Source organism: Pelodiscus sinensis, chromosome 7 (genome assembly GCF_052426305.1).
Source record: "Pelodiscus sinensis isolate ZL-2025 chromosome 7, ASM5242630v1, whole genome shotgun sequence".
Lineage (NCBI taxonomy): Eukaryota > Metazoa > Chordata > Testudines > Trionychidae > Pelodiscus > Pelodiscus sinensis.
In genome coordinates, this window is record NC_143058.1 from 44,594,874 (window position 1) to 44,617,072 (window position 22,199).

At 41.2% G+C, this 22,199-nt stretch overlaps 1 pseudogene; it reads right to left on the reverse strand.

The window, feature by feature from the left end:
- Positions 1-5,755: 5,755 nt before the first annotated feature.
- On the reverse strand, positions 5,756-10,413 carry LOC149524066 (zinc finger BED domain-containing protein 5-like; annotated as a pseudogene).
- Positions 10,414-22,199: the final 11,786 nt, after the last annotated feature.

The window sequence follows — 22,199 nt, forward strand, 5'->3', positions numbered from 1 at the left end:
CTGACCAGGCCAATGGACACTAGTAAAAATAAGTAGAGAACTGAACCCGATTGTCCATGAATCCTTGCTGTCTTTCGAGCATCAAGACTGTTTTCTTTGTGCATGATATTGTTGGGAATTTCACCCTTCAAACAGTTTGCACTTCACTATAAAAGACCAGAGAGGGACATGCATACAATCAAGTAGCCATAGTGCAGAACTAAACTCTGGGGCAGGAGACGGCAACCTTTTCAAAAAGCCAAACTACATCAAAATTCAGAACAAGGGGTCAACAAAGAGCCATGTACGAATGCCCATTTGCATGACTGAAAATATACAACTTAATATTATTGATAATTGACATAATCATTAATAATAGCATAAATGAAATATTGTACTCACAGACTTTATTTACTGGGATTTCTGCTGCTGCATCTTTTCACACATTTTTTTTTGTAGTTTACATGATAACTGGTCAAATCCAGCTTCATGCATGCATTGAGGCTGTCTTTTGTCAATCTTATGGCAGGGGGCTGGGGATGCTGAAGATGCAGGAGTCTAGTTTGGGGGTGTATGAGGAGATCAGGACAGGTGGCTCAGGGTACAGGGTTGTGGTTGCGGGGGGAGTTAAATGTATAGCTCGAGAATGCTGGGGGGTTATCAGGAAGGCGAAAGCGCAAATGGAATTGCGACTGGCTAAGGATGTGAAGGATAACAAGAAAGGTTTCTATAGGCATGTTAACAAGAAGGTGATCAGAGAGGGTGTGCAGCCCCTACTGGATGAAGGAGGTGACCTAGTGACAGATGATGTGGGGAAAGCTGAAGTACTCAATGTTTTCTTTGCTTCTGTATTCACGGACAAGGTGGACTCCCAAACTAATGCGCTAAGTGACGCAAGATGGGATGAAGATGGACAGCTTTGGTGGGTAAGGAACAGGTTAGAAACTATTTAGAAAAGCTAAATGTACACAAATCCACGGGTCTGGACTTAATGCATCCGAGAGTACTGAGGGAGTTGGCAAATGTCATTGAGGAGCATTTGGCCATTATCTTAGAAAAGTTGTGGAGGTCGGGAGAAATCCTGGATGATTGGAAAAAGGCAAATGTAGTGCCCATCTTCAAAAAAGGAAAGAAGGATGATCCAGAGAACTATAGGCTGGTCAGTCTTACCTCGGTTCCTGGAAAAATCACAGAAGGAATCCTTAAGGAATCCTTTTTGAGGCACTTGGAAGAGTGGAAAGAGATTGGGAATAGTCAGCATGGATTCACAAAGGGCAAGTCATGCTTGACCAATCTGATTAGCTTCTATGATGAGGTAACTGGCTCTGTAGACATGGGAAAGTCAGTGGATGTGATATACCTCGACTTTAGCAAGGCTTTTGATACGGGCTCCCACAATATTCTTGCCAGCAAGTTAAGGGAATGTGGATTGGATAAATGGATGGTAAGATGGATAGAAAACTGGCTAGATTATCAGGCCCAACGGGTAGTGATCAACGGCTCAATGTCAGGATGGTGGTTGGTTTCTCACTGAGTGCCCCAAGGTTTGGTTCCAGGACTGTTTTTGCTCAATATCGTTATTAATGATCTGGATGAGGGGATGGATTGCACCCTCAGCAAGTTTACGGATGACACTAAGCTAGGGGGAGAGGTAGATACACTTGAGGGCAGAGAGAGGGTCCAGAGTGATTTAGACAAATTGGAGGATTGGGCCACAAGAAATCTGATGCGGTTCAACAAGGACAAGTGCAGAGTCCTGCACTTGGGACGGAAGAATCCCAAGCATTGTTACAGGCTGGGTACCAACCAGCTAAGTAGTAGTTCTTCAGAAAAGGACCTGGGGGTTACAGTGGATGAGAAGCTGGATAGGAGTCAACAGTGTGCCCTTGTAGCCAAGAAGGCTAATGGTATATTACGTTGCATTAAGAGGAGAATTGCAAGCAGATCCAGAGATGTCATTATTCCCCTTTATTCAGCTCCGGTGAGGCCACATCTGGAGTATTGTGTCCAGTTCTGGGCCCCCAATTACAGGAAGGATGTGGATGCATTGGAGAGGGTCCAGCAGAGGGCAACCAAAATGATTAGGGGGCTGGAGCATATGACCTATGAGGAGAGGCTGAGGGAGTTGGGTCTGTTTAGTCTGCAGAAGCGAAGAGTGAGGGGGGATTTGATAGCAGCCTTCAACTTCCTGAAGGAAGGTTCCAAAGAGGATGGAGAAAGGCTGTTCTCAGTAGTGACGGATGGCAGAACAAGGAGCAATGGTCTCAAGTTGTGGTGGTAGAGGTCCTAAGAGGGTAGTGAAACACTGGAATGGGTTACCTAGGGAAGTAGTGGAGTCTCCATCCCTAGTGGTGTTTAAGTCTCAGCTTGACAAAGCCCTGTCTGGGTTGATTTAGTTGGGATTGGACCTGCCTAGAGCAGGGGTCTGGACTTGATGGCCTTCTGAGGTCTCTTCCAGCTCTGTGGTTCTATGATTCTATGGGGGTGAAGGTAAGGAGGATAAGAGAGAAGTTGGAGTTAGGGAGGTGGGGTGAGTACTCCAGTGGCCTAATAGTGGACTTCTGAGGTATGATTCTGATATGACTCACTGTGTGATCTTGGACAAATCAATTCATCTCCACTTCCTCCATCTCTAAAATGGGGTAGGACGATTTCAAGGAATGTTGGAACATTAACGATCTTACAATTTTAACTTTTTGAAAATGATGAGTATTTTTACATTGCATGGCAAGCAACCAAGTCACTGTAATACATTACCATTGCTTCTTTAGCTATTGTAGTCAAATAGAACAACATGCTTCATTTGCGTGTTCCCGGGCGCCGCCATTTTTAAATGCCTGGTATCTCGAACTACCTGCCCACTGCTACACACAGCACGGGCTAGGTAGTTCGAATTAACACTCTTAATTCGAACTACCGTTACTCCTCCTGCAATGATATTTAAATCCCGGGCTTCCTTTGCAAGTTCGAATGACTACATTAGCCACCCTAATTCAAACTAGGGTGACTAGTGTAGCCATACCCTTTCTTATTTCATGTCCTTAAAAGTTTTTATTGATTCACTTTCACAGAGCTGAAAGAAGAAATTATTCGGCCCATTTTAACAATGACGAAACTGAGACAGAGCGGTGGCGTGACTGACCCAAAGTCATCCTGCCCACCATTGGTAGTGCACAGGAACAGAATCCAGGTCTCTAGGTCCCCATGACTTATTCGCTGGATCACATGTATCAGGTCCAACCACTCTATGTGAAGAAAAATGGAAAAACAACCACTATGCACAAAACTATATCTGTAGACTATCGAAAACATTTTTGAAAACATTTTTTCTCATATGCTTTATTATGACTGTCAGCAAGAAGTGAATTCTTTGTGTTTTCTGAAGAGAAGGGCTAAAAGAAGGGGATTTTTTTAAACTCTAAACTGAACAGAATCATAATTGGTTAATTTCGACATTGTGGAATACCTAATGATATTAATAACCCACAAACAGACTCTCATGTTTTGTACACACAAATTCTGGGTCACTAAGATTTTTTTTATTGTCTTAATAGTGGTTTCACAAGATTTATTAAGATTTTGGAGGAAAACAAAGTGAAAAAAATTGTGACAACATATTAATCATTTAGTACAGGAAACCTTGGAAGCTTTTAGCACCTGCCACAAGGCACCATCCCAGTAGATCTGGGTCACTTTGCAACTGTATTTTGTCATTTGCATCCAGTTCTTAGAGTGGGTTCTGGGTACAGTGTCATATTCACAATTCAGCTATGAGGACTAAACAAAGATAAATGATCAACACGTAACAAAAACTACACAAGGACACTTAGCGGAAGCCTTTTTTTTCCACAAACCTCTATGTATACACATAGTAGAAATTAACAATCTACTTTTGTTAATCATTTTAAATGTTAATCTAAAGATTTCTTATTTGTGGAAGGTTGTTCTTCTTTCTAAACATTCTTTTTTATGGAAATTAATCATGATCTGAATATCAACTCCAAGTAAACTTCCTCTTCTTTTTCGATATTATCAAACAGATATATCGTGATCTGTAAATATTGTGCATGACAAATTTATCTTGAGACAGCTAATATTAGTGTGAAACAACAAATAAGTGAAAAAAGAGAAAATAAAAACAAAAATCCTACATAGAGCCAAAATGGTTAGTTTTGTATGTTTTTCCTGGCTTTGTATTTTTGCATGTTTATGGAGGAAAATTTTTATGGAGAAAAAATAAGCCTCCTTCTGAAATTAATGGGAGCGTAAATGAATAGGGCTGGCTACACATGGCTCTTAGTGGCCAATCCTGCTATCAATTCACATGAGGAATTCCCATTGAAATCAATGAGAGGTTAGTGTTCAGGAGGACTGTAGGATATTGTTTTCCCATGGCTCCTATTACTCTTTGCAGCTGGGTTGTGTTGCTTTTTTAAACTCACATTACTAAGTATCTTGAGTATTCAACGTGACCTTTTTGTGCAGGCCTCTTCTTTAATCTCAACAAGTCTTTGGGGTAATGAAGCAATTTGCTAACAACAGCATCAAAGAAAAATAACACAAAGCTTTCATTCTACATGCAAGCTATGCAAACACAGTATATCTCAATAATGTGTTTCATAATTACAGTTTTAAATGCCTATGATCATGGAGGTATTCTTGCTGGTCCAGAATACAGAAATATATTTCATCCCTGGAGAAGATCATTATTTAATCTGGATAATGACTGATTGACTAACATGAACCCTATTTGAAACTTACCATAATTTATTTTCCTTTTATTCACTGAAGTCTGTTGTTATTGTTTTATAATGAATAACAAGAAACTGAGGAAACTAAATATTTAAAGTTCATTACTTTGTAAAAATCTAACTTAGAAAAGCTTGATGTAAACAGCCTAATGGGCAATCATTAACGTACTATTATGTAACAACATGATTTGGTTTATTCTCTCAACAGATACATAACTTTATAGAAAAACAACCTGGATTTTCCTAGTAGTCAGATGAATAATCAAAGTGATAGAGTTGAATGCAGGAAGAATAATTAATAATTCTGGCTAGACTAAAAATCTGAATATACAGTAATCTATGGTTTCCCAAAATTTTTTTGGCTGCATAGCTCCTGTGGGGTCCTGAAAATTTGGTGGAGCCCCTAAAATATTACAAATTTTAATTTGATAGGTATCCAAATAAATAGATAATGTCTTGCAATTCTATTGTTATTTCTAGTATATATCTTATACATTCTTTCTCCCGCCCACCAAGAAAATTATCAGAAAATTATCAACAAAATAACAGGGTCATTGTTGTTGGACATACAGGCTACGTCTACACTGGCCCCAAATTCCGGAAAAGTCATGCAAAGCAGATAAGTCAGAATAGGGAAATCCACGGGGGATTTAAATATCCCCCGCGGATTTAAATAAACATGTCCGCCGCTTTTTTTCCGGCTTGGGGAAAAGCCGGAAAAAAGTGTCTAGACTGGCGCGATCCTCCGGAATAAAGCCCTTTTCCGGGGGATCTCTTATTCCTACTTACCTGAAAGTAGGAATAAGAGATCCCCCGGAAAAGGGCTTTATTCCGGAGGATCGCGCCAGTCTAGATGCTTTTTTCCGGCTTTTCCCCAAGCCGGAAAAAAAGCGGCGGACATGTTTATTTAAATCCGCGGGGGATATTTAAATCCCCCGCGGATTTCCCTATTCTGACTTACCTGCTTTGCATGACTTTTCCGGAATTTGGGGCCAGTGTAGACGTAGCCACAATGTTTTCATATTTTAATGAGACGAGTGAGCTTGTGTTTTTTCCTTGCAAATCCATTTAACGTCAGGAATGATGCTGGAAAGTTGGATTCTTATATTAAGTGCAGCATCAAGTCTGTTCCTATCTTTTGTTTTTGTTGTGGCATAATATAAAAATCCAATTTCACACAAATATGTTATAGCAAAGGAAAGGAAGCTCCCGAACTGCACATTTTGCAACATTTGAGTACTCTTGAAACAGGTTGCACCAAAAAATAATTAGCAGAAATTCACTGAAATTTTGTTTTAAGTGGTATTCAGAAGTCATGTTGATCAGGCTCTCATAATCTTGAGCTGATAAGCCAACTGGCTTTTTTAATAATCCATTTTTATAATGGATATTTCACCCAAGAATTATTGACATTTGTGGGAGGAAAGTATTCTAAAAGAGAAAAATGCAAGTCATATAAATGCTGTACAAATTCACTGCAAATATCTTCATCAAAAATGAAATTGGTTTCAGTCAAAGCATCATTTAATGAACGAAAGCAAAATTCTTTCCTTCTACAGACAACGCCCAAAATTCCAGTTTCTTTAATAGCGATGAAATGTTATCTTTTACAGTGAAAATATTCACATTTCTTCCTTGCAGCCACAGATTAACTTCATTCAGCTTGGTGAATATATCTGCAAGGTACGCAAGTCTCAGCAGCCATGAGCAATTTGTCGAACAACTAGAGAGTTGATGTTTGTGATCTACAAAGTAAAGTGGCAAAGCTCAAAAAGTCCCACAAACACTTTCCCTCACAATAGCCACCTCACCTCCATATGTGGAAGGAGTGCTGTGTGCTGACTGCCCATTTCTTTGCACAGAATTTTGAACAGTCTGGATTGTAGTTGTCTAGTTTTTATGCAATTAATAATTTGCACAGCCTTGTCCAGAGCATTTTTAAGAGGTAGAAGCCTCTTCTTAACTGCAAGAACTTGTTTGTGGAGAACACAGTGAATGTTGGTACAGTTTGGAGTCTCATCCTTGATTCATGATACAGATCCAGCTGTTTTCCCAGCCATTATCCTGGTGCAATAACTATACACCTCAACACATTTTTCTCAATTACTTTCATATCTTGTAATAAAGCTGTTAATACAGTTAAATATTTTTTCATGAGGCACATTGCTCTTCAAGGATTCATGTATTAGCAAGTCCTCCTCAATGCTTTTATCCAACATACAATGGACAAACACAAGTAACACTGCAAGCCCCGTCATGTCAGTGAACTTATCTAGCTGTAATGAATACACATCACAAAACCACAGTCAAGAAACTAGCGCTCTCTTGCTATCAGTAGCGAGATCTTGAATGCGACATGCAACAGCATGATTTGATAGCAGCACTGCTTCCACTTTTTTACTTCTTCTTTCGAATGTCGTGTTCAATGCTGTATTTCTTCGTCAAAGTTGGACGTCCAAGCTCTCAAGCCAGTGAACAGCATTGCTGGTTAGATTATGGATATCCTCCAATGAGCCAGTGAATATTCATGTTGGGCATTTCGCAACAATGTGATGTATAGTTTGCGGACTGCCACAATCACACAGTGGAGATGGCAACAAATTCCACTTATGTAATAGATAACCGCACCTGCCCTGACCAGTCCTAAGCCAGTTTAGGACATACCACAGTCTCCAGGGCAGATCGAAGCCTTTCTGCTCAGTAGTGGGATCCGACACAAGATGTTTGTTTGGGACATTTACTTGCTGCCATTCAGCTTGCCATGGTTCCTTGACATTGGCCATTGCTTCCTTCGCTCACTGCCAGGGAGGCTTATGGAATTTAAGACGCAATGTTGGTGGCTGATCAAAGTATTTCTGGATGGGAAGAGATTGGCTGCTGTGGTTGATACATTGGTGTAGTCTGTATTCCTGCTCCTTTCGACAAATGCTTGGTGGGGCAATGTTTGCCAGAGGCAGTAAACAGTCTATGGCAGTGGGCTTTAAAGTTCCCATTATCACTCACATGGCGCTATTCAGTTGAGTGTTGACTAGCTTTGTGTGGGCGCTTTCTGACCACACAGGTGAGCAATATTCAGCAACAGAATACACCAGGCCTACTGCTGAGATCCAGCTCTCCAACTGATTGCAGTGAGTTTTCTTAGAAGGTTGATTCTTGGCTTTAGTTTCTCCTTTGTTCCAGATGGCGTCAGAAGGAGAGCGTACGGTCAAGTGTTACGCCTCGGTATTTGGGATGAGGCTCGTAAGCAATCTTCTTCTCACAGAAAGCAATATCAAATTTTGTGATAGCATTACGGTTGTCTAGATAAAAAGTTGTGACCACAGTTTTGTCTGGATTTGGTTTGAGCTGCCACTTCTGTAGGTAGTTGGATATAGGTCGGGTGTTAGCGACTGGCTGACAGTTTTAAAAGATTGTGATTGTGCAGCCAGTGCGATATCATCTGCGTAGATAAACATTGCAGAGCCAGTTTTTGGGATGTCACTAAGATAGATGTTAAATAACTTTTTTACTGAATTGCTCATTAAGCACACACATCACAATATCTTTTGCACAAGCCTAGATGAGTTTTTCTGCAATTGTTTTTCAGCTCTTGAGGGATGATAATAATATAAGCACCTGAAAAGACCACCCATAGTCAGCAATTTTATGACCAAATGGTCAGACAAATAGGCTAATAATTTTACCTTTTCATTGCAGCAAGGTGTGGCTTTCTGTTAGTCCATTCATACTTCAGGATTTTGGCAAAATTTGGGGAAGACACGGATGGAGACATCAAAGGAAGCTGAAACATGAGCAGACAGACTCATAACTAAAGTGGTTCAGTGTCACCAGTGTTCTAATCTTCTTTAGCTTTTGAGCTGAATAAAAACAAACAGCAAAATTCTGCTCTGCATGTGTGAAACTTCCCAACACCATCATTCTTCACCTCAAAACTACCGAACTCATTTTTCCACAATTACTTACTTAAGTCTGTCATGTCTACTTTCTAATTAACCACAACATCGCCAATTACAGCACATAGGGAAGAGAATTTTTGCTCTTACACATATGTGCATACCCCATCTCCAAAGCAACTGAACTGATTTTGCTCAGACTCTTTTGAAATATTCACCTTTTGATCAAGAGTGCAAAATTCAGCTTCACAGATTTAGTATGAAACCAGAGAACCAGAAAATAGGGTGCAGAACAGAAATTGCCACACAATCTTAATCCACTATGCTAGGCTGCTAGAGGGAACTATCACAACATCCTTCATAATCACACTTCCTTCCTTCATAAACATCTATTGTATCATCTATCTCTGCTTTCAGAATATACAGTACTAAAGTTTGCCCCCTTGGTAGGAATGGTGCTGCCACAATGTTTATAAAAATTAGATAAGAAATTTCTTAGCCTCAGTAAGGTGTTTCCCTGTTGCCTATACACCTTTGTGCTTTCTGTGCTTTCAAGAATGTTTGTCCCATACTTTTAATTAGTAATATAAGGTGGAAACAGAATTTTTTTCTCTGACACATGTAACCCATACACCATCTTGGGTGTAGTGCACTGTCCCATCTTGTGGCATTGAGACGACTTGCAGAGAGAATAATGAGTCTGTTCTACTGCCAGCTGGCTTTTAGCTCACGTGGTAGATGCTCATGTTCTAAGCTCCAGAGGTCTCAGATTCAATTCCACCTGTCAGCATCACACATGTATCAAACTGAGTACATGCATTGAAAAATATGATCATCAATGAAAAATCCCCCTTCCTCCAAAATTTCTGTAGACTAAGTCTTGTGGGATAACAGCTATACATATGGGGCTGCATCTAGACTGGCAAGTTTTTCCGCAAAAGCAGCTGCTTTTGCGTAAAAACTTGCCAGCTGTCTACACTGGCCGCTTGAATTTCCGCAAGAACACCGACGATCTCATGTAAGATTGTCAGTGTTCTTGCGAAAATGCTATGCTGCTCCCATTCGGGCAAAAGCCCTCTTGCACAAATGCTTTTGCGCAAGAGGGCCAGTGTAGACAACGCAGTATTGTTTTGCTCAAAAAAGCCCCGATCGCGAAAATGGCGATCGGGGCTTTCTTGCGCAAAACCGCATCTAGATTGGCAGGGACGCATTACCTCAAAAAGTGCTTTTGCGGAAAAGCATCCGTGCCAATCTAGATGCTCTTTTCCGCAAATGCTTTTAACGGAAAAACTTTTCCGTTAAAAGTATTTGTGGAAAATCATGTCAGTCTAGACGTAACCATGGGTGTTTGTAACAAGCAGCTTTAAAGATGTTGTCCCTTATTCTATAGCCTCTATTTAATCAAAACTCCTGCATACTGACTGAGGATTGGGCCCCATAAGCAGTAATTAGTCCATTCATACTGTCCCATGAGATAAGATTCCCACTTTAGTCCTGTGCTGATGCTTGGCTGGGCCACAAAGCTTTAGGATGCAAAGCTGAGACCAAACCTTTGATGCTTGATGCTATTAACTATATGAAATTCATTAGCATGATAAGTGTTCCCCTTATGCACTATCAACAGCTGCCTTTTTCATACAGTATGAAATTAATCCTTCACCAACAGCAACTGTTTTGCAGTCACTGTATTTTAGTTCACTATACTTGCAGACGAATCGACAGGATGCCTGATAGTCGAAGATGGAGAAAGCACGCTGGTACAAAGGAAATGAGAAACGGAGAATGGGCATACCACAAACCTCTCTGTACCATTCTCTCACCAGTTCTGTTCAGCAAAATGGTGAGAATTAATACCTTCCTCGTTCCCAAACAGAGTGAGTGGGGGGGTTATTTTCCTCTTGACACATGTGCGTGATTTAAGAATTACAGACCTCCAAATCAAGTTGGAAACATAGAGCATAATGCAGGGTAGATAACCCCAGCCCCTCCCCTTCTGGCTTTATTTGTTGACAGTATTTAACAGTCAGCTGGGTTAAAATATTCAAAGGTGTCAAGGATGCAGATGCTTGAACTAGTCCAGTCTGAAAATGACAGCCTTAGCTAATGCTGTCACAGCACTACATTAAAAGCACATATTAGACTGAATTTTTTTAGGTTATTTTGTGGCAAGAAGACTCTTACACAGTACTCATCACTGCAGAATGTTGACTTTCTATTTACATCTTGGAGTCTAGATTCACTAAATATGATACTGACATTCAACAGGTATATTCTTGGATAATCTTCAGAGATGTCCTATCATTTTTAAGAAACAAAATTGTAAAGATGTTTGTAATTATGCCAAAACATTTTCTGAATTGATTTGACAACCTCTCCTGCCTTTTCTGTGATCTTTGACATTTGCTGCAAATATCACAAAGAAGCCAGCACACAGCAATAAAGATGTATTTGCTTGGATTGCTCCAGTGTAGAATACTTCTGAAACATTCTAACACATTGTTACCTTATTCATGGACATCTTTGCACTCTTCTGGGTTTGGTTCTTTGGAACTTACCTGCTGGGAGACAAAAGGACCAGAACAGCACCCTTCACTTTGGTTACAACAGCAGGTGCGTTAGGGAAAGGTGTCAGCTCAGTCAAATTTAATTTAAACAGCACAGGAAGGTTACAAATATGAATTGTACCAGTGTCAGCTCCAGAAGTGCAAAGCAAGAGAAAAAATTCTATTCACACCAGGGTAGAGGAGCAAAGCAGAATTATTACCCTGTTTAGAGTGGTTAAGGAAGCATTTGCCACAGTAAGAGCAGGTTCAGCTTTGGCAAGGTCATCTTCAGAATCTTGCTACTGCATTGTCATTTCTGCTTGAACTGCAGCAACCTGTAAAACAGCCTGCAACCATTTTCACACCACACTGTGATGCTGCTTCAGGGCAAACAATGACTGGAAACAGACATATTTATGGTCAATTTCAGCCCATAAAATCCCATGAGTTGGTGCAAAAAAGGGCAGAATTTATTCCTTAATTTCAATGTCGAGGTTTGATCAATTAACTAGGTTTATTGTATTTGGTATATGTATCTCTGCACAGGCTCAAGGATGCGATAGCTATATGAACAACACATGCATGATTTGCTTAATTAAAAACAGCATTATGCTGGCATTCTAAAATTTTCCAGGCTAGGGGTCCATAAATAGGGCCAGAAGCAGGTTTGAAAAATCATATGCAAACATGAGCTCAGACTGGATGATCATGATGGTCTGTAAAGCTGTATTGCCAATAAACGGGTTTTAGGTAATGGAATGAGGCCGGTATATGAAATATGTAAAATACCAAGTTCCCTAACATGTCACAGCTTCCATCAACATCCCATGGATACACAATATGAAAGCAGAGAAAGGGGAAGTAATGATGGCTGTCACCAGCATCAACAATCCTAGCAAGTGTCTGGCATATCAACTGAAAGGAATATAACCAATTTGATGGCATTAAACCAGGCCCACCAACAGGTGGATTTAAGAAGGCCTGGGGCCGCTGCTGCAGGCAACGGCTGTGGGGAGCCCCAGAGCTTGGATCTGTGGCATGGTAAGGCAGTGGTGGGGACAGAGGTGGGGGGGGGGGGCAGGAGGTCCCAGCCACTTTAAACCCTGCATTCATGTGTACACAGCATCTGGGCGGGCAGGCAGGAGATACCATGAGACCTATTGGTGTTAGTACAAAAATACACACCAGCAGAATCCACTTTTCCCTGTGAACTATGTGCAAGTTCACAGATGACACAGCTCTATGCATGGGAATAGGCTTTAATGCTATAATTCCCTGGCTATGTCACCACTATGGGGTTGTGGGGCAGGGAGCAGTCAGTTGTTGTATTAACCTCCATGCAGCTACTCCTGGCACGGGAGGGCAGGGCTGGGATTTTCAGTGGACTTACACCTCGGTACACCTCGTGGAATGAGAAGTAACGGTAGTTCGAACTAGGAAGCCTAGTCCGAACTACCTAGTTCGAGCCCCGTGTAGCCGCGCTGCACGGGGTTCGAACCAGCGGGGTTTTAAAAATGGTGGCTCCCCGCTTATGCAAATGAAGCCCGGGAAATTCAAATCCCAGGCTTCATTTGCAAGTGCGGTATGCCTACATTACCCTCCTAGTTCGAACTAGGAGGGTAGTGTAGACATACCCTTAGTTACAAAGGAGAGCAAAACCCATTTTTAAATGTACAGACCAGATCCCATTTCCCAAACCATAAAACAATAAAACCTAATGGAGTTATCTAAACTTTATCCTACTTACAGACTGCGAAGAGAATTTTCTTAGAGGGAGACATCCTGTCCCCTTCAATAGCTGGAGAGAAAACTCCCTAGAGACAAAGAAGGGGAAAAACCCTAAATTCTTTTGTTCCAGTTTGAAATTCCTACCTACATTTCTATTGGCTGCCTGCCACCTGGTTTATGTACGGGACATAGTTTAACCCCTTAGTTCCCAGGATGCTGGCTAACCCTCATGATCATGACAGGTAGCAATGCACCCACATGGAGCAGATGCGGTAGCAACAGCCCAGCATGACACAGCACCGAGAGAGGAAACTGATGTTCTCCTCCAGGAAGGCAGCTTTATAACATCGCCAGGACTCTGTAGGAGCACCACCCACCAGCAGGAAACTCACTGAGTTCTGCAGGAAACTCACTGAGTCAGCACATCCTTTTACTGTCCTAGCCATGCCATATAACATTAGTGCTACCTGCTTTCAGCGCTGCACTGGCCAGCTTTTGACCTCTCACTGTAAGGGTGCCTTGAACCACTGGGATCCCTTGATCTTCCTCAGTTTGGAGCTTCCACTATTGGTTCACAGCTTGGATTTTGCCAGCTGAAATAAATCAAATTCTATATATGCATGCACACGCATATGAATGTATTTTCAGTGATGTCTCACATGTGCTTATATGAGAGATCAGCTTATTTTTATTATATTTTATTTATTTATATATATATAGATCCAATGCTCCTCCTCATCCACTGTTGTTTTTTCTTCATTCTTTCTATCTATGTCCTATTTGGACAATGAGTGGCATTGCTTCACAGATGAAGTCCTCTCTCTTGAGCAGCAAGTTCAGACTTTAGATCTTCCATCAAATTATTGCAAGCAAGAACTGATAATTAAGTTTTAACAAGATTTAAATTATATTAAAAACAGACAGTTAAAAAGAGAGACTGCTTTGGGCTTTATTGCAAATTTGTATAATTATTTTAGTCCTCTAGAGGATGCATAATTATGTTTCTGTATTTATAAAAATACTGCCCCAGAGGTACCAAAATTAATTTTACAGTCTGTTGATTTGCACATTACTGTTCCTCCTGTGGTGTCAAATATTTTCCTAACAATGAAATGTTCATAACAGTTTCAAAATGGGCAAAGAATTGTTGTCCTGGTTTTGAATAAAACAGATGTCTAATGAAAAAAAGGGGGAAAAACAAGATTTCATGGTGATAGGCTTGGCATGAAACCCCAGAAAAATAGGCCATATCCATACTTACACACCGGAGATCAATGTTCTGGCATTTGATTTAGCCAGTCTAGTTAAGACACGCTAAATCGAATGCTGAGGGTTCCTCTGGTCATCACGAGTACTCATCATAGTTTTGAGGACAAAGGGAAGCTGACTGGAACATTTCCTCCCATTGACCTCTCACTGTGAAGATGGCGCCAAGCTTGGCTTACAGTACACCAACTCCAACTGCATTATTTATTTACCTGGCATTGAATACCTTAAGCCGATCTTCCGAGTGTAGTGTACCTCTGACCATAATGGAAAGTATAGAGAACCATACCTATCACAAAACCACAGAGAACATACAACTGCGAAGTTTAATTTTATTTCATGATTTAATGTTTTTGGCTCAGTTTATTTTTATTGAGTGCAGCTAAATATTTTGGCCCAGATCCATTAGTGTATTTAGGCACCTAAACTCCAGACTTGGGTGCCTCAGTTGCCATGTACACCTATAAGCATCTCAATTTTTGTTCTAACAGCTTCCTAAGTGCCTAAGTTCTGCCTCTGGGCATCCACACTGTATGCCTCACTCTAGGCACCTCCCACTGAAGTTCCAGAGCATTCTAGAGCATTCACCCATGGGACCTGATCTGGTAGGTGTGCTGGTAGAGGCATTCAGAAACTGGCTGGTGATCCTGACAGTGTCTAACTTTTAGCGCAGGGTTACAGCACTCTCCTGAGCCATGGGAGACTTGTATTGAAGTCCTTTCTTCCCTCAGGCAGGTGGGAGAGATTCAACTTAGTGTCCCATATATCCCAGATGAGTGCTCTAAACACTGAAGTATGAGTTATTTGGATGTCCCCCCAGTTAAAACTGTGCCACAGTGAAGACATACTTAAATACTCACTGGGTGATCAAGAAAGAATGACTCTCTAACCTGGTGGTCAGGGCACTCACCTAGAAGGTGTGAGACTCTGGGTCCAATTCTCCTGCTCCATTGAGTCTTTATTTACACTCAGTGGAGCAGCATCAGAAGAAGAGCTAGTCTGATATGGGGTTCCCTCTGTCTCAGAGCTCATTGCTTACAGCATCCACCTGAGAGGAGGAAGAGTCCTGTTCATACCCTCTCAGTGCTTTTTTTGTAAAAAAAAAAAAAAAAAAAAAAAAAAATGCCAGTACTGCTGGAGAAAAGTTGTTGAGCTCTGACTGGAGGTGCCTGTACAGACACCTTTTGTGGCAGTACCATCACAAAAAAAGCACTGCCTCTCTCTCCTACCCTGGATGCCTTCCAGTCTGAAGTTAAGAGTAAAGAGGACAGAGATCTTTACATGTTGCTGCCCCAAAATCATCTCTAAAAGCTAGGATAGCAATGGTGAAGGAGGAAACGGATGCAGTGGCAGACAAGGCCTGGGCCAAGCTCTGGAGCCAGTGTGGATGTATCTGAACTGCCTTTGATATTCCCAGAAGAATTTGCAGCCCATATGTTTGCAATTCAAGAAAATCTCAGAGCCCAAAATGCTCTACATTGGAAATCTCCTCTTTAAAAATCAAAAGGAACTCCCCACTTGCCATCCCTCTCTGCTTATTTTTGTCTGTTAACTTTATAAAAATTTCTTTTTATGTCCATAGAGGATTTTCAAAGGCACAAATGCTATTTCCATTAAAAGTTAATATCAGTTGCGCGCTTATCGGCACTTTGTGCTTCTGAAAATCTCACACTTAAAATACATATTTAAAAAACAGTAATAATAGCAGGATCACACTAATATAGGCTCAAACCCTGCAATCCATGTGTAGTCAAAGGTCTCATTGACATTCAATTAGCATAGTGTAATCAAGCTGAGATTTTCTTGTGTGCTGATTGCAGAATTAGACCCCTACTTGATGGTCATCTAAGTTTTTTATGGCAATAAACTTATTGGATTCAGAGTTTATCTTCTGCAACTAACTTATTGCATACTAAAATAATGTCGTACTGCTACCATTGCTTAAGCAATAATCTTAACCAGTTATTTGTATTTTAATCTTATATATAGCTTATCATCCAACTTTATAAAGAGATCTATGTAGGCGTTTTTTGATTCACACACAAAGTAGAATGGAGATGAACGTTGTGTGCCAAAATTAAATAAAAAAGTGGCAATGTACAGGGTCTAATATTAGCAGGTAAAGTGAATGTTATGCTAAATGCCGAGTGTCAGTCAACTGCTGGAATGGGGCAACACTTGTTAGTCCCTAAATGATCTGATTGAATGTTCACAACTACCATTTTCAGGAGATATTAATGGTCATTATTGAACAGGAACATAAAAGTATCACAGAGGGAAAGCATAAATGACACTCTTCAGATGTTCCTTGTAAGTGTAAGTCCTGAATTAGGATCTTTTGACACATGTTCTCTTACCAGAATGTTTTGCAGATCAATAAAAAGGTTAAACCAAGATGACCTAATGTTGCCATTAACTTGATTGCAAATTGGCTATCATATAATACTGAATTGTCTATAAAACAAAGTTCAGGAAGTTTTTAGGATTTTATAATGGGCAAATGTTTGGGGGGTAATATAGAAAGTTTGCAACTGTGAACCTCAGGAACAAAACTACAGGTGAAACAAAATATAGGACTATGTAGCACTTTAAAGACTAACAAGATGGTTTATTATATGATGAGCTTTCGTGGGCCAGACCCACTTCCTCAGATCAAATAGTGGAAGAAAATAGTCACAATCATATATACCAAAGGATACAATTAAAAAAAAGAACACATATGAAAGGACAAATCAAATTTCAGAACAGAAGGAGGATGCGGGGGAGGGGGAGGAAGGTAAATGTCTGTGAGCTAATGGTATTAGAGGTGATAATTGGGGAAGCTATCTTTGTAATTGATAAGATAACTGGAGTCTTTGTTGAGACCCATGGGTAGAGTGTCGAATTTTAGCATGAATGACAGTTCAGAGGATTCCCTTTCAAGTGCAGATTTAAAAGGCTTCTGAAGCAGGATGCAGGTAATTAAGTCGTTGAGACAGTGTCCTTTCTGGTTGAAATGGCAAGAAACTGTTTTTTCTTTGTGATCCTGTCTAATATCTGTTTTGTGGGCATTGATCCTTTGGCGAAGTGTCTGAGACGTTTGTCCAATGTACATAACAGACGGACATTTTCGGCACATGATAGCATAAATTATATTTCTGGATGCGCAGGAATATGTATTCTTGATCTTATAACTCACTTGGTTAGGTCCAATAATGGTATCAGCAGAGTGAATATGTGGACAAAGCTGGCAATCGGGTTTGTTGCAAGGGAAGGTACCAGGGTTGGTATTAGTGTGGTATGTCCTGTGGTTGTTGGTAAGAATCATCTTGAGGTTAGGTGGTTGTCTATAGGAGACTATGGGTCTGTCTCCCAGAGCCTCTTGGAGTTTAGTATCCTGTTCCAGTATAGGCTGTAGTTTATTGATAATGTGTTGGACAGGTTTAAGTTGGGGGCGGTAGGTGATGACAAGTGGTGTTCTATTGTTGGTTTTCTTGGGTCTGTCTTGAAGTAGATGGTTTCTAGGTATTCGTCCGGCTCTTTCAATTTGCTTTTTTATTTCTCCAGGTGGGTAGTTGAGGTTTATAAATGCTTGGTAGAGATCCTGAAGTTTCTGGTCTCTGTCAGTGGGATTAGAAAACTACAGATGTGATTCCAAGAGATTCAATCTTACAAAGTGCTGTGTGTCTCACCTGAAATGTGAAAGTGGGACATGAAGATGCTCAGTATCTTGGAGAATACCGTACTAAATACACAAGTCACAGCATTTAGATGTCTAGCTACTTTGGCTTCTGAACTTCTAAATGCCTATACCACTAAACGCTATGGGTATGTCTACACTACCACCCTAGTCCGAACTAGGGTGGTTAATGTAGTCAATCGAAGTTGCAAATGAAGCCCAGGATTTAAATATCCCGGGCTTCATTTGCATCTTGCCAGGAGCCGCCATTTTTAAATCCGCGGTAGTTCGGACTCCGTGCCCGCGGCACGGACTACACGCGGCACGGAGTAGGTAGTTCGAATTAGGCTTTCTAATTTGAACTACCGTTACTCCTTGTGGAACGAGGTGTAATGGTAGTTCGAATTAGAAAGCCTAATTCGAACTACCTACTCCATGCCACGTGTAGCCGCAGAGTCCGAACTACTGGAGATTTAAAAATGGCGGCGGCTGGCAAGATGCAAATGAAGCCCGGGATATTTAAATCCCGGGCTTCATTTGCAACTTCGATTGACTACATTAACCACCCTATTTCGAACGAGGGTGGTAGTGTGGACATACCCTATTACAGATCCATCCCTCAGACACTGTAGCTTATTAGTTTTAAAACAAAGTGCAGAAATGCACCATGTTTGTTGCTGTTGTAAATGTCCAGGTTTTGTTTCCAATGCTATTCTTTGGTGGGTAGACTATAAGATTTTTCAGGGCAAGAATCTATTTGCTCACTGAAGCTACTTGTCCCCCACTGTACAAGGCCAGTTATAATAATAATAGCTCTGTACTGTTACCTAACAAATAACAAAAATATTTGAAAGCGCTACCTATGAAGTTGTTGTCTGGAGATTTTGTAAACTGATTCCCAGTCTTTCCATTTTTTGAACCAACTCTTTTTTTCCCCAAGTAGATTTTGGTAGAGTTTGATAAGTTCCAGAAAGCTCTTAGAAGTGGCATAGTTGTCATGCTTTTCATTCTGCTTGACATTTATTTGATTAACACTTGTATGTACAAAAGTAATCAAGTGTCTGTAAAGTGAACATGCAGAAAAGAATTGTTTTTGAAATATACAAAGAACCCCTCCCTCCTTCACACATTTTAGGCTTTAATCAAGATAGTGCTTTGGGAGCAATGTTTATCATCGCTAATTGATTTAATTTCTCTTTTTTTCAAGATGGCACTAACAATTAAGGGTCAGTTTGTGGTTGTCTTTTTTTGTGCTCACATGCAGGGGGGGGTGAGATGGTATAAGCAGCCTCTCTCCCCACCTCCCCACCTCATAAGGGCCAGCCACAGCTGTAGTGTTTTTTTCAAATAGCATAAAGACTGCACAAGTTACATTAAATGAAGAAGAAAGTAAAAGTGTTTTGAGGGATGTCTGATTTTGCAGATATGCAGCACTGCAAACAAATAGCCATTTAAAGTCAGATGACTAATAACGGCTATCTATACCTCCTTAGTAAAACTGCTAATGCAATACCCTGTGAACCTGATTTATTACCGGTACCTTGTGACAGGAGTTTGCAGACCTGTGCAAACTTGGCTGCTTCATTATAGAGAATCTGTACCCTAGACCCTTTTTTTGTGACTGATGTCATTCGGGAGTAATATATCATTGGGTACCATAGTAGAGTGATGCATTACCTGAATATATCAGAAAATCAACTGGCTCAGCCTCTCAGTCCTTGGAGTCCAGCAACAGCTGACTGTGATGATGTATTTCAGTCTATCATTGCAATACATCAGAGCAAGGCATTGCTCCAAATGTGTACTACTCAAAAAATAGCATTGCTGAAGGGAGCTGTCCGAGAGACGGAATCTAGTTTAATTATGGATCAAAAGGTACAGTACTCTGCTAAGAGGAGAAGGCTTCCTGGTTTCAATTTTTTGATGTATTGGTAAAATGAATTTTGAATTTGAACAGATGATATCGTAGATGCCTAAATACAAATGCAAGGAGTATGGGTAATAAGCAGGAAAAACTTGAAGAGCTAATAAATAAACACAACTATGACATAGTTGGTATTACAGAGACTTGGTGGGATAATACACATGATTGGAATATTGGTATAGAAGGGTACAGCTTACTCAGGAAGGATAGGCGGGGTAAACAGGGAGGAGATGTTGCCTTGTATATTAAAAATGTATACACTTGGACTGAGGTGGAATGGACGTAGAGTCTCTGGGTTAGGTTAAAAGGGGAAAAAAACAAGGATGATGTCATGCTAGGGGGTCTACCACAGACCACCTACCCAGGCAGAAGAGGTGGATGAGGTTTTTTTAAAACAGCTAACAAAATCATCCAACGCGCAGGATTTGGTGGTGATGGAGGACTTCAACTATCCAGATATATGTTGGGAAACTAACACAGTGGGGCACAAATTATCCAATAAGTTCTTGGACTGCATTGAAGACCATTTTTTATTTATGATGGTTGAAAAAGCTACTAGGGGAAAAGCTGTTCTAGATTTTATTTTAACAAACAGGGAGGAACTGGTTGAGAATTTGAAAGTGGAAGGCAACTTGGGTGAAAGTGTTCATGAAATTGTAGAATTCATGATTCTAAGGAATGGTAGAAGTGAGAACAGCAAAATACAGTAAAACTCCATTAGTCCGGCATCCAATGCTCCGGGACTCCTGATGGTCCGGCACCATCAGGAACCCGGAAGTGCTGGGGCAGCCGGACAGGCTTCCCCCATTCAGCTGCTGCTGAAACTGACCGGCAGCTGAATCGGGGAAGCTGGGAGCAGAGCAGCTGGGGTGCTGCCGGGTTGGTCTTGTAGCGCTGCCCCTCCGGGCTGCGGGAACAACCCGGCAGCACTCCAGCTACTCTTGGGGACGCCTGGGGCAGAGCAGCTGGAGTGCTTCCGGGTTGGCGCTGCGGGACCAACCCGGCAGGACCCCAGCTGCTCTGCCCCAGGGGTCCCCAAGAGCAGCTGGGGTGCTGCTGGGTTGGTCCTGCAGCCCCGAGGGGGCAGCGCTACGGGACCAACTGGGCAGTACCCCAGCTTCTCTGTCCCAGATGTCCCCTAGAGCAGCTGGAGTGCTGCTGGGTTGGTGTCGTAGCGCCGCCCCTGGCAGCACCCCAGCTGCTCTATTGCAGGCATCCCCGATTCAGCTGCTGCTGAAACTGACCAGCAGCAGCTGAATCAGGGATGCCTGGGGCAGAGCCGGACTATCGTAAGGGGGGGCTATGAGGGGTCTGGGGTGGCATCCCCTCCCACCCCACTCCAGACCCCTCATAGCCCCCGCTTCTGATAGTCCGGCATATCTGATAATCTGGCACCCCCTGGGTCCTAAAGGTGCTGGATTATCGGAAATTTACTGTAGAGACAGTGGATTTCAGGATGGCAGATTTTGGTAAATTCAGAGAGTTGGTAGGTAAGGTCCCATAGGAAGCAAGACTAAGAGGAAAAACAACTGAAGAGAGTTGGCAGTTTTTCAAAGGGACATTATTAAGGACCCAAAAGCACGCTATTCTGTTGCGTAGGAAAGGTAGAAAGTATGGAAAAAAAACACCTTGGCTTAACCAGGAGATCTTGTATTATCTCAAAATCAAAAATCAAATAGGAGTCATATAAAAAGTGGAAACTAGGACAAAATTACAAAGGACGAATATAAGGAAACAATACAGGTATGTAGGAGCAAGATTAGAAAGGCAAAGGCCCAAAATGAGCTCAAACCAGCTAGAGACATAAAGGGTAACAAGAAGACATTCTATAAATATATTAGAAGCAAGAGGAAGACCAAAGACAGGGTAGGCCCATTGCTCAATGAGGTGCTTAATGACTTTTTTTTTTGTTGGTCTTCACCAAGAAGTCTGATGATGAAGGAATGCCTAACAATAGTGAATTCTAGTGGAATGGGGTAGGTTTAGAAGATAAAATAAAAAAAAGAACAATTTAAAAATTACTTAGAAAAGTTAGATGTCTGCAATTCACCAGGGCATGATGAAATGCATCCTAGAATACTCAAGGAGCTGATAGAGGAGGTATCTGAGCCTTTAGCTATCATCTTTGAAAAATCATGGAAGACAGGAGAGATTCCAGAAGACTGGAAAAGGGCAAATATAGTGCCCATCTATAAAAAGGGAAATAAGAACAACCCAGAAACTACAGATCTGTAGTTTAACTTCTGTGTAAGTAATTAAGGAATTCATCTACAAATATCTGGAAGAAAATACGGTGATAGGTAACAGCCAGCATGGATTTGTAAAGAACAATTCATGTCAAACCAATCTGATAGCTTTCTTTGATAGGATAAAAAGTCTTTTGGATAAGGGAGAAGTGGTGGATGTGGGATACCTAGACTTTAGTAAGGCATTTGATACGGGCTATTATAAGGGGGG